General features: G+C 29.8%; 1 long non-coding RNA gene across 1 annotated transcript; it reads right to left on the reverse strand.

Annotated features, from left to right (window-relative positions):
- Positions 1-4,031: 4,031 nt before the first annotated feature.
- LOC127870343 (uncharacterized) lies at positions 4,032-12,574 on the reverse strand. The gene is made up of 3 exons (XR_008044768.1): positions 12,493-12,574; positions 11,173-11,243; positions 4,032-6,115 (listed from the first exon to the last, which is right to left on the reverse strand). It is a non-coding gene; the product is annotated as an uncharacterized LOC127870343 (long non-coding RNA).
- Positions 12,575-12,861: the final 287 nt, after the last annotated feature.

Raw genomic sequence — 12,861 nt, forward strand, 5'->3', positions numbered from 1 at the left:
GAGCAAAGAAAAACCAAATTGTGTACCATAGCCTAACAGAAGCAATGCTTTACGGTGAAATCTCAATTGAATCAGGTTTATCCACTTTTGATATACTTTCAATCATAGGTATATTACTCACAATCGGAAACACGCTCATGTTAATATTTCTTTCACGAAAAATTCGCATTCTATAAACTGCAATTACACTAATAAAACCAACAGCGGCACAACATCTTAAATACGACAATCCCACCACGCTATCACCACTTCAGGAATTTACCAACAATCTTAATGAGTCTCTACAATATGAACATTTTCTTGTCTTTCTGGCCATGATTCACGTTCTCTTGCTAATAACAATCCTTCGCAAATTGCAAATATTCAAACGACAACGTGGCACTCTTTTGATTTTACATGTATCAAATGGTTTAAATTGTATTGATATCAACATCGTCAGTTCGGTTTATTGTCGATCAGAATGGATCATTGACTTACCTGTCACACAGGACATAAACAGCATACGCTTTGGATTGTTTCCAAAACTGCTCATTAACCCTTCGGAAATTTCGTTTCGGAACACTACAGGGGATATAATAATGGAAATACCATCTGCTCTGTCAATTGGCATTTATCAGTACATCAAACTTCGACAAATGCTCAACACAAACTATCACACTTAACTATTCTTGGTCCATAACGGAATAAAGGAACGTACTTCAACTTCTTACTAAAAAAAAAAAAAATAAAATAAAAAATGGAATAGCATTAGTTATCACTTTGTTTTATTTCATTGATAATTACCATCATGTTTGAATATGTTATAACTTTGATGTCAAAATTTGCATGGATTTCAACTTTGATGTCAATTATTCAATGTTAGTTTCAATTTTTCCATTTAACCATTATAAATACTTTGAAGATTATTTAAATGAATTGATTTAATCTTCACTATTAAATACAACATTTTACATGTTTTTCTCATATTAGATGTCAATCGTTACATCATTTCATTTTATTCATTACATACATGATTCATGTTTATAAAAAAAAACACAAAAAAACAACAACATACTTTCGCTGTTCTCATTTAAGGCGCACACGACAATACATCATTCATATAAATATAGTGTGTATTTTATAATTTTATTATATATAGAGTGCACATTTTAGCATTATTGGATTTGTATTTTCATTGATACCCTATTGTACATATAATATCATTTTATCACTACATTTTTGGTTCCCTATTGTCAATTTTACATTTCATTATTTTCATTAAAATGGACATTGTTATTAACATTTCATTTTTTATATTGTACTCTCATTATTTCAAGTAATTTTTAAATACAATGGCAACTCGTCTAGTAATTTACACATTTCCTTCCCTTTGGATCACCATCAACTGCATCACATAAAATACTTTTTAAATACTTTTCCCAAATTAAGAAAAATCCATAGACGTTCTAAAAAGTTACTATTTACCCACATGTTAAATAATTCTAACATTTCATTTTCAAGCTTAATTTTAGTTATAAACTACTTCGACATAAATATACTCTATCTTCAAATGCTCGACCATCTACTTTATGAAACCCACCCCCTAAATTTTCAAATCTGCCAAGCAATTATTTTAAGGTTTGGATCAGTTTCCATAATAGCCCACGAAAGATTTATTCAATTAAAATTTCTACCTCCCTCGTTATATGATTATTCCATTACAGACATCTTAAATGCAGATCTTAAACAAATTAATAAATTAATGAATCAACATTTTTACTTTTACAAACAATCCCTTAAATGCCAATCGATTCCTTTCGATTTTGACGACACGTATTGCCGAGTTTGTAACGAATCCTTAAAAAATTTTAAAGAAAAAGTCATAAAAATCCAAGGTCCTTATCCCCATAGCAAAACATTCGGGGGAGTTGGAAGATTACATTTCTATGTATTAAAACGAACTCGTTGTTGTAATAGACCACATCATTCCTTTTCTAATTCTCAATTTTTCCAAAACAACTTCATAATTTGCAAATTGTGTCTTCATTATCGTAAACAATTAGACTGGACCCTTTTGCAAAATTGTTAATCCGTGTGTATAAATTGTATATATTTGTTGTTTTCGTTTCAGACACTTCAGGCGGAGTGTACATTTAGAGTTGTTGTATTTTCATTTACGTTTTATTGTTTCATTTTAAATCATAGCCTGTATTTGTTCTATATTATAAATATTATATTTCATTATCATCAATCAAAATGTACACCATTGACGTATTCATTCAGCTCAGTTTTTGGCTTTACCATTCTGCATACATTCAGGCCCTCATTCGGTTTTCACCAACACTTTACATTGAAGATATCATGGCCACAACACTCCCAATTCACGAATCACAGTTACAGCAAATCCGTTACTTCATATCTACCTTTCAGACAATGGACACCATAGAACACACACATGACATGTCAATATTTACATACATGATGACATCAAATGAAATACAACTTGATACCATGGTCTTTCTCGTCGACTACTTAGACATACCTGTTTTACACCAGCAAATGTACGGCCACTTATCAAGCATTAACCCTACACAAAATATCAACCTTTGTAAAGCTATCATAGGAACTTACGGGTTTAAATCACTATTATCCATAAAAGCATTTCGTTTCCTAATACGATCCACATCACTCCCGAAAAAAATCCGCAAACATATGTCTATCACTACACTCTACCATACCGACAATGATCAATTACACGAGCGCATACACCAATTTATCGCTACTGGTCAGCGCGAAAAGACACATTTATAATCTTATTTTCTTTGTCAAATCTGTCAAGGGTACAATTTACGTGGCGCTAGAACACATTGTTGCGGCCTAGGTTATCACGTCATATGTGGCAATCCACATCAGGTCATAAACAACAAACATGTTTGCCGATTTTGCTTCACGGAACTACAGGAATCGGACTTACAATTAATCTACACTCGGCATCAACAACCACAATTCCATTAAATCAAAAGTAGAAAACAAAATCGTGCAACAAAACAGGTCAAACATCCGAAAGAAACAAACAGATACGATTGGTTAATACGATTCCTGTTCAATCCCCTCAAATGAGTTAGTCGCGGTGCTACATATGTAGATATATTATATTACTGATGTTGTTTTGTTGTGCTCTAATGTCATTTTCTTGTCACTCTAATCTCTGAAAAGAAACATATATCACATATAACATATACCTAAGACTTTACCATTATTTCATATTCATTTTTTTTCTCTTTTTGTCATGTGCTTTGAGATAACGTAAGAATGCTTTTTTTTAATAATAAAAATGTATTTATGCACAAAACATACTATTTATTCATTTAACACATATATTTTGTTATATTATAAATCAAATAATATACATTTAATTACGGAACATATAAATAATATGATAACAACTTACAATAAAACTTAATCATCATTATCGTATTCCAGTAATTATCAAGAGGTGGTTTTATAATATTACAAAATCACATGTATAATTTTAAACATTAAATAGACATTTTAGCAATTTAAGAAAATGTTTATTTACATTTACATTTATGCTTCAATTAACTTTTGTAGTTATTGACACATTATTATGTTGTATTTGTTATGCAACCTTATTGTTGATTCAATTATATAGTAACATTCATTCAATGCATATTGTGTTTACGAATTCTTTTTGTATTATGTACATATTACATCTACTTCGATTGCTGTTAAATATGTTAGATTAATGTATGCATGCTTTCATATTATACACTTAAATGTTTTGGGATTGTTTCAAAAAGCAGTTAAATTTAAAAAGCCCATATATTAGAATAGGAATTCTAATTAAAAGAAGGAGGGGAAGATGTAATCAAATTAAAATCACAATCTTATGAAATATTTGTAATATTTAAATTTTCATTTAAACTTATTTAATAATTTTAATTAATCATAATTAATAAAGTTTTAGTTAATTTCAATTAACAAAATTTTATAATAACTATTGCATATTGTTTAAAATAACTATTGCATATTGTTTAAAATAACTATTGCATATTGTTTAAAATAACTAGTGCATATTGTTTAAAATAACTTTTGCATCTTGTTTAGAATAACTATTATATATTGTTAAAAATACTTAAGGAATTGGGCAATTTATATCGCATTAAGCCCAGTTTTAAAAAAAACCACATCGGTACACTTTTTGTGCCAGGTGAGCTACAAACTCTATCATATTGAAAAACTACCTTGATGTACTATAAGAAAACAGCTTAGTAAGCTAAGAGAAAGAGTAGCACATTCCAATCTAAATTGTTTACCAAATCAAGAACGCAAACGTAAGCAGTAGAAACTTCCAGAAAGTTCCATGACTAAGGGTTAACAGCTTTGACCCGAACAAATATAAAAAAGTGGGTGAATCAGCGTACCACGTGAGACCACGTAGGATCACGTGAGAAACGTATTTGCAAATAAATATATTCATACTTAAATTATTGTCTACTACTTTAATTTGTTTCAGCTACATTCAGTGTAGGGTATTCAGAAAAGTTGTTTGACTGCATAATATCCAAATAAATATATATTGCGTATTTATGATAATTGCTATTTTATAAGTATCATATTAGTTAAACAAATAGTACTGTTTTCTCATAAATAAATAATTTCTTTATTTTAGGAGTTGATAAAACAATGTTAATGCTTGAAAACTGTTAGTGAAATTGAATAATATTCTGTGTGATTTATTAACATATAATAAGAATCAATATCGTTGCATATGTACTTATATATCATAAATGATATTTATGCATGCAAACATTTATCTTGTTTTAATAAATTAACACAGTGTTTTCTGGATATTTTACAGAGAATAAAATGGGCTGTTTATACTATCGACTTCTTTAATTATTTACATCTATTATGGATCAAAGAATATTAGCGCTTAACGCTAATTCGCACAGATCGAAGAATGGAAGCATTTAATGCTAATTGAAAATGAAATACAATAGAAACAACATTCACTAAGACCGTAATGTACAGAATAATTAATTATTAAGAACTAAATAATTTATCGTACGTAAATGAAAATCCCGTTACCAGTTACAGTAGATGGAAATAATGAAAACCTCAAGGAACATTAAAATATATAGTAAAAGTACGTACGATATCTGGACAACAGATCACATTTGGGATCCCAAAACCAATTACTTGTAACTATTGCGCAATTTTGTATTTCCTTAATGTCTAAGAACTAATAAATGCGCGAAAATTATAAGACGTACATGAGTAGATTATCGTTGTCATCATATATATTCCGTCATATCTAGTTTTAATTCATCGAGTTTCGCAACGAACCCTCATTTTAATGGAAAATAATATAACATGTTCTAAGGGCATAGATGACTTTGAAATATTGTGTTTGCACATAAAAAAGCATAATGCCAGAAATGCTTTGGTTCTTTTTTAGCCATATTTTGTTCGTAAATTACTGTTTCATTTTCTTCCATATCACTCGTTCATGTACTGAATACATGATAATAGAGTTAAATACTTAATCAATTCTAAATATTGGCGCAAAGTTTTCCTTATAGTACCATTAATATTTAAAGTCTCGTCAAATTATATTTCCAGCATGTTTGTTTATGATATTTAATTTCACATAACAAAGATTTTACAATATTCTGATAGAGAGAATTTCCTTGTTAAAAATATGTGTTATAAATTGGTGGTATAAGGCGATTGAATCATGATATAGTACTATTTTGGTCCGAAATGCTGTCCATTATTTGCTTTATGCCAATTCGTCATTCGGGAAAGTAAACCACCTCCCCGCCATTATTATCACGGACATAAACTGTTGGTATGTTTTCCTTGTGAATATCGCCGGCAATCATTTAGGCATCTCGGTCATCTGTACATATCCTGGCGGCTGCCATGACCTCTACCTCTAAAACATCCGTCTTACGCTTTTTTTGTTGGCTTTTGTGATCCGGAGTGCTATCATAGTGTTTAGCAATCTTCGCTTTTGGTACCAATCGGTCATCATTTGTTAAGCGCGAACTCTCACCATTTAAGGCATCATTTTTATCAGTGGGTTGTTTGGAATGGTGGTCGTTGTTAGCTGAAATGCAAGTGCAATTATTAAAAAACATATTCAAGCCATTTGCACAAATACATTCTTAAATGTTTTATAACTATCAATACATGGTGCCCTAGTTCATCGACACATTAATCCAGATTAAAGCTTTACTTTATTATTTTAAAATAAACATTCTGACCTAATTTAATTGAAAAATTAATATATGTTGCCTACCGAGTTATTAGAATTTTTCTTAGAACTGAGCATGTTTCTAAGTTTATTTGACGAACTTTATTCATAACTTTGTTGACATAGTAAAGATAATTATTCTAATCAAAATGCATCAAGATTGAGTCATACATGTAGCTTCTAGATTGTTAGTCATGTTGTGTTTTTTTTTCTCTAAGATTTAACCTCAAGCTAGTTTTACTACGCACATGAACAATATGAGCAGCAACATTGTGGCCGAGATTCATCAAGATGGCCCCCAGAATGGTAAAAGGGGTTTCTAACAGTTGACCTCGTTTTAGACGCACGTGATTTAAATAAGCGTTTATCATGTTAAATTGCCGATATGAACATTCTTTCAAAATGTCATCATGATTGAGTCATGAAAAAAGCCTTCTCGTGTGGAAGCCATGTGTTTCTAACAAATTTACTTGGTGAATTTTAAAAATATCCATAATAATGTCAAGCTTAACATTCGGATTAAAATGTATCACGAATAAGTGAAATATATGGCTTGTAAATGAGTACAGGAATTGAACTTAACAATATTTACGAGTATGAATAAAACATAGTTATACTAAAGAATTTTATTACAATTTTCGTCTAATTAGGACATACTTACTTACTTGTGCTATTACCACAAGAAACAAACTGTACGTTAAAGCTAAAAAAAGCGAAATTTTAGAGCATATACAATAAACACAAACTTAATAATACTTATTTTTTTAAATTGTGTGACATTGTTGTAGAATGTCTGCATTATAGATTTTATTCAATTTTTAATATGACCAGCAGATATCTTAATGATATTTTAAACATTGATAATCCTTTCTTTTACGGTATATGCTAAATATCCAACCTTAATACCTCCCTTAAATAGATTACGTTCATCGTTTGCCGATGTTGTATTCCATCTCATTAGTGTTGACAATAATGTGAAAATCATATTTGAAAAAAATAATATTGTTCATTTACCATTCCTAGATGGTAATATTCCTAAAGGTCCTACTAATAAAATTTCACATTTTCTTCGAAACGCAAGGGCTTATTCATGAGTTAAGGATTTCAATAAACGTTATCTGGATCAGAAAAACATTTAAGCAATTCTTCTTATACCATAATTTTATCTTCGTTACAAATTCTCGAAATTCGACTGCATAGAAAGCCTAAGTAGTATTTGAAACGATCCCGAGTCCATTTCCTTGGACTAGAACCAGTACCAGGTGTCTTTTAGGGGAACGCTCCTACTTCGGGAATCGAACCCCACGACCTTCCGCCACGACGAACTTAATACTTATTAATATAAAGCATTATTTTTAATATAAAGGATGAGATTGGCTGACATCAAAAACATGATAATTGTTATTGTAATCGAATGTAATCATAACAAAATGTATTTATATAAATATATTTTATTTATTTATTTATTTTATAATTATTTTATTTTTTTATTTATACTTATATATTTTTATATTATTAAACAAATATGTGTTTCACGTGTTCTTCTTGTTAACATTGTAGTAAATTGAATACTAAACATATAGCAATTAAACTCATTAAAGAAGAATTTCTTGCAGTAAAATAGGAATCTACTTGTATTGTTAAAAAATATTATCATCGACTTTTAAGGAAAACGTGAAACCTGATTATGTCCCATCGGATTAATGTTTACTTTATTTATGGACGTATGTCGGTCATCTGGTGCGGATATTTCTGGTTTAACTGTGTTTTTTAAGCAAATATCATTCTTTATATATTTTTATAATTTTAAAACAATAAACCGCATTCGAGACTATTTAAGCTCTTCTAACTAATGTAGCTAAGGATAGAGTTAATTTGGTTGTTCAATTGCAAAAAGACTGTCGATAAAAAAGCAATGCTTAACTGTCACTATTGTGCCACAAAACATCATCATATAAAACAAATAATAATAATAATATTAATAAGCTCTAAAATTGTGACTGGATAAAATTAATTTACAACGAATTGTTGATAAAGTATCAAAACCAATTATAAGGTGAAATTAAACTATTTATAATGGTTTATTAAAGATTTGTTTTTATTTTTGAACGTCCATAGTAAAGTGAGATTAAACGTACAATTATAATGTATCATTTAGGAATTGAAATAATGCATTTTAAGTAATTATGTTATATTTAATTTATTTTATTTAATTAATGTTGTGGCAATTAATTTCTTTTTGAGCTGCACGCCACATTAAAAAGATGTTAAAAACGCAAACAGTTATAATTGTAATTGTCTTTATATGTTTTGTATTTTTACGCTGTTTTGTAATATTTGATTTGGATTTCAATAATTTGAAAATCAAGTGGAAAATGTAAATACAAAAATACCATTGAATATAATTAGGTATATTGGTAATTATTCAGAAGAATCCCCAATTAAGCTTTTGGCCCTGGTCTAACAGCGAAATAATATTCCTGGTCGAAAGGTAAATCTAAAATATATATGTATAACGCAAATTTAAGTTTATATGTTTAATTCATACTTTTCAATATTTGAAAAACTCGTGTACCGAGTACAGTAGGACACTTAAATAATAAAAACAAGCTTCACATCTAGTTCTTTACTGATAATGATGTTCGCTAAAAGAAAAATCTGAAGAAAAAAACATGTTTATACAGGTTTTTGTCAGAATTAAAAATTAGCGTGATAATAAACTTAAGATTATGTTCTTGCATCCAAAGGATGATCTACTGATAATCATGATTTAAGAAATCTGTTTAAAGAAAGAAAAATACATGCGAGCTAAGTAGTATAATATTAATACCATAAAATAAAAACATTTGCAATTAATGCACTATTCAATTTGTGTCAACACGTTTTTCAAACCAAGTAAAATTGTAACAAACATTTATATTTAATTTTGAAGAAATTCATGTACTATTCTATCTTCAGCTGTTAACAATTGAAATAAAGATACATGTCTGCCTTTTATCATGGGAACACGAGATTGAAAAACTCAAATTTAAAAACCTGAATGTCTGCCTGTGTCTTTAATGATTTCCTGTTTGAAAAATATGTATCTTGTTGTTTATTTGCCTTTAACATGTGTTTTCTTAATGTTTAATTACTATTCGTATTATTGTCATAGTGTGTTGTTGTTTTTGTTGTTTTGTTTGGGAGGGGGGATAATTTGCTAAGCATGGTTCTAATAACTTGAAATAGGTATGTTCTAACTGAAATTAACCTAACACGTTATGCATTCGTTACATTATCATATTGTTTCTCTTTAGTCCTAAACATCATATGTTTGTTTTAAATACATTGTTGTTATTTACGTATAATCTGGGCTGGAACGAATAATAAGGCAATAATAGGTTTTTGTTTTCAACATAACTTACATTCTTGATAAAGAAGTAAATCCAAAAACCTGACATGTGAGTTATTGACACATAACTTATCGAATTATAAACAACTCATTTCGCATATGCATGAGTTTGCCTCTAAGTCGTTTTTTGAATTACCTAAAATATTTCTACACGATCTACATGTCTTCAAATGTATTCATCAGTATCATGCAAATAATAAAAGCATGGTTTAACAAACGATAATTACGTGCACGTGGTATGAAATCACATTGGTCAAAAAAATAATTCTAAGAGATTAAATTATATATAAAAATTAAGAAACTTCTATTTGACACTTGCCAAGATCTCACCGTCTACTTTCATTTGTTTTGTTTTTAAATATAAATCTTATACAAGTGCGTACATTTTGATGTCTTTCTGCGAACAAATAAATCAATATTCCAAGAGAAAGAACTCAACTTAAGTACATTTTGTTATTTTTATAGTGATATTTTCGACCCGGATCAAATATCAAAGCCATAAATAAAATAAAAAAATTGCAATGTACATGGCTGTGGTTTTTCATGTTTTATTTTTTGGGGGTAACATTTAATTATATGCACAAATGATGTGAGGGGTAATAAAAATATCATACTTTCGACAATGGGTCTCCAAAACATATTGGGTTATATATGTAATCTAGCTGCATTAAATGTTAAAGTACATGTGCAACAAAATATTTCATTGGATTTCACCTAAGGATATATTCAGCAAGAAATTAATAGCAAATGTTTAAGCAATGGCTTAGACGTTTGATATCAGCGATATGTTATAAACGGTTGATATAATATTATAGAAAGCCTGTTTGCATTAAGTTATTCGAAAAATATTTTGATACGTAAACCAATACGAAAAACAAACATCTGACGTGTATTGAAAGTGTAGCAAAGGTTACACATATTTGTGCCATCGATATGTTTCACAATAGATGCTGTATCAACCAATTGTGGAACAATGACAAAATCAACAAATATCCCTACATCAGAAAAAGAGTGTTCAACAAGATTCAAGGTGGCCATACCTTACAATGGACTGCAAGCATATTCAAAATCAGCGAAGATTTAATTTAAAATAAATATTCTTTCATGATGATTGGAAAAATGAACTGCTAGTGTTTACAAGCTTTGTCTTGAATGTGATATCTTCTTATCCTGGTTTGCACCCCACGAGACCAAGTTTCAAGTTGGGTTGAAATATCATTCAGACAAATGTTCTGACGAAGAGTCAAGTAAATTTATATGGCCTCTAGAGTGTTCGCATGATAAATGTTGACGACGGACGACGCACGACACACAATGCACGACAAACGAAGAAAAACAGTGATCACACATTAAAGCTTTACATGAGTAAGATGTGCTAAGGTGGTCTAATGCACCCGATTTAAACAAATACAAATTAAGCAGTAATGGTATTCATCAATATCAGCACCATATGTTCTCATTTTTGTATAAGCTGTTGTTGATTTTCATGTTTAATTGAATAAAGAAATTTACGTTTTACCTCGACAAAAGCGTGGACAACAGCCTAGACAACAGCCTGGACAATGGCAGTGTATGTTTCCCATTGTTAGACTAAAATTCAATAAAACAAAGATTATGTGTCGTTTTTCGTTTATAATTCTACAACAAATTATGTAGTTCTGTGAATCTTTAGAAAAACATACATTATTTAGATAAACACACATAATTTAACGTCATTCATGAGACTTTCTATTTTTTACGTAGATAAAACGAGAGCACACTGACCTGAGGTTTTCATATATACATGTATATATAATACAAGTAGTATAGTTATTTTTTCAGCTGTCAAAGCATGAATCATTATTAAGCGGTTTGTTATTTGTTATTTATATCGTCGGATGTATTGATGCCATACTTAGTGTACCGGGCAGAAAGTACTTGTATTGGCAGGGTTTTTATTTTTTTATTTCTTCTTTCTATAGAAAGGCGAATTGTTTAGTGATAAAATGCTCTTTGCTTTAAGACAAGTGTCAATTTTAAAGTCCTTATTGAGTGACTTTCTTTTATCGATTATTAGTATTAAGAGTTTTTAATTATTCGAGAATATTTTATTATGAATACGTCAAGTCATATTTGTTTTCTATAACTATTCCAAACAATTGATCACTACAAATTAAAAAATATCCTTATCATTTTTATTTTTTTGTAGCATTTAATGCTTTTTATAATAAAAAAAATAATTAAAAAACTAAATTAAAACAAACACGATGTTCAGTTGCTAACGTGTATGACTTTATAATTTAAACAAGTTTTTAAACAAATGTATTAAAATGTTGGTTCCGAACCCATTTGTTATTAAGCCGATTCTCTATTTATTTAAACAACTTATCCGCTGACACGGACGACAAAAATGTAACCTGTAATTTCAATGCCATGAAATGCTTATCAATTCCCGTCTTCAACAGAAAATACTTTGACGTGTACAATTCTAAAAATAAAATATTCAGCTACCGTGCAAATTATGCATAATTTGACGTTGGGAAAACTGCCTATATCCAAAAAAGAAAAGACACTCTTGAATCAATGAGAAAAAAAAACTCATTAAATATAAGTAAATTGGTATAATGGTGTTTTTTTTAACAAATACGTCATGTTGTTATGTCTGTGTGTCTGTGATTATGTCTGGGCGGACGGACGGGCGGGTAGTTAAACGGGCATACGCACGGGAGGTTGAACGGACGGACAGACAGAGTGGCTGACAGAGAGAGAAAGAGAGGGACAGACAGACAAGACGGTCGGTCTCACGGTTGGTCGGTCTGTATATACGCAAAAGAAAGCAAAATAGCTAACATAGACAAACCTTAACAATTGTACGAAATTGCAATATCCACAAATCGCACCTCGATTTCAACAATTTAAGGTTCTTTATTTATATTTGTTAGCAGATATGCTACGCCTATCGGATTCGTGTACAATATTTTTTCTGCAACTAAGGTGGTGAACGTTAACGATGCATCAGTAGGTTTAAAGCGAGATTTTGATGTACTGGTTATAAAAATGACGAATCTTTGTTTACATAAAGTGAATGATAAGATCATTTCCGTTAAGGTATAATATGTGAATTGTGACAAACACTTTTCTGATACCATATCATTAGCAGACTCTGGTTGCTAAGAGGAAAATACCCTGATAAAAAAGTTATTGATGAAACTGGTGGAACACATAGAAA

Source organism: Dreissena polymorpha, chromosome 2 (assembly GCF_020536995.1).
Source record: "Dreissena polymorpha isolate Duluth1 chromosome 2, UMN_Dpol_1.0, whole genome shotgun sequence".
NCBI lineage: Eukaryota > Metazoa > Mollusca > Bivalvia > Myida > Dreissenidae > Dreissena > Dreissena polymorpha.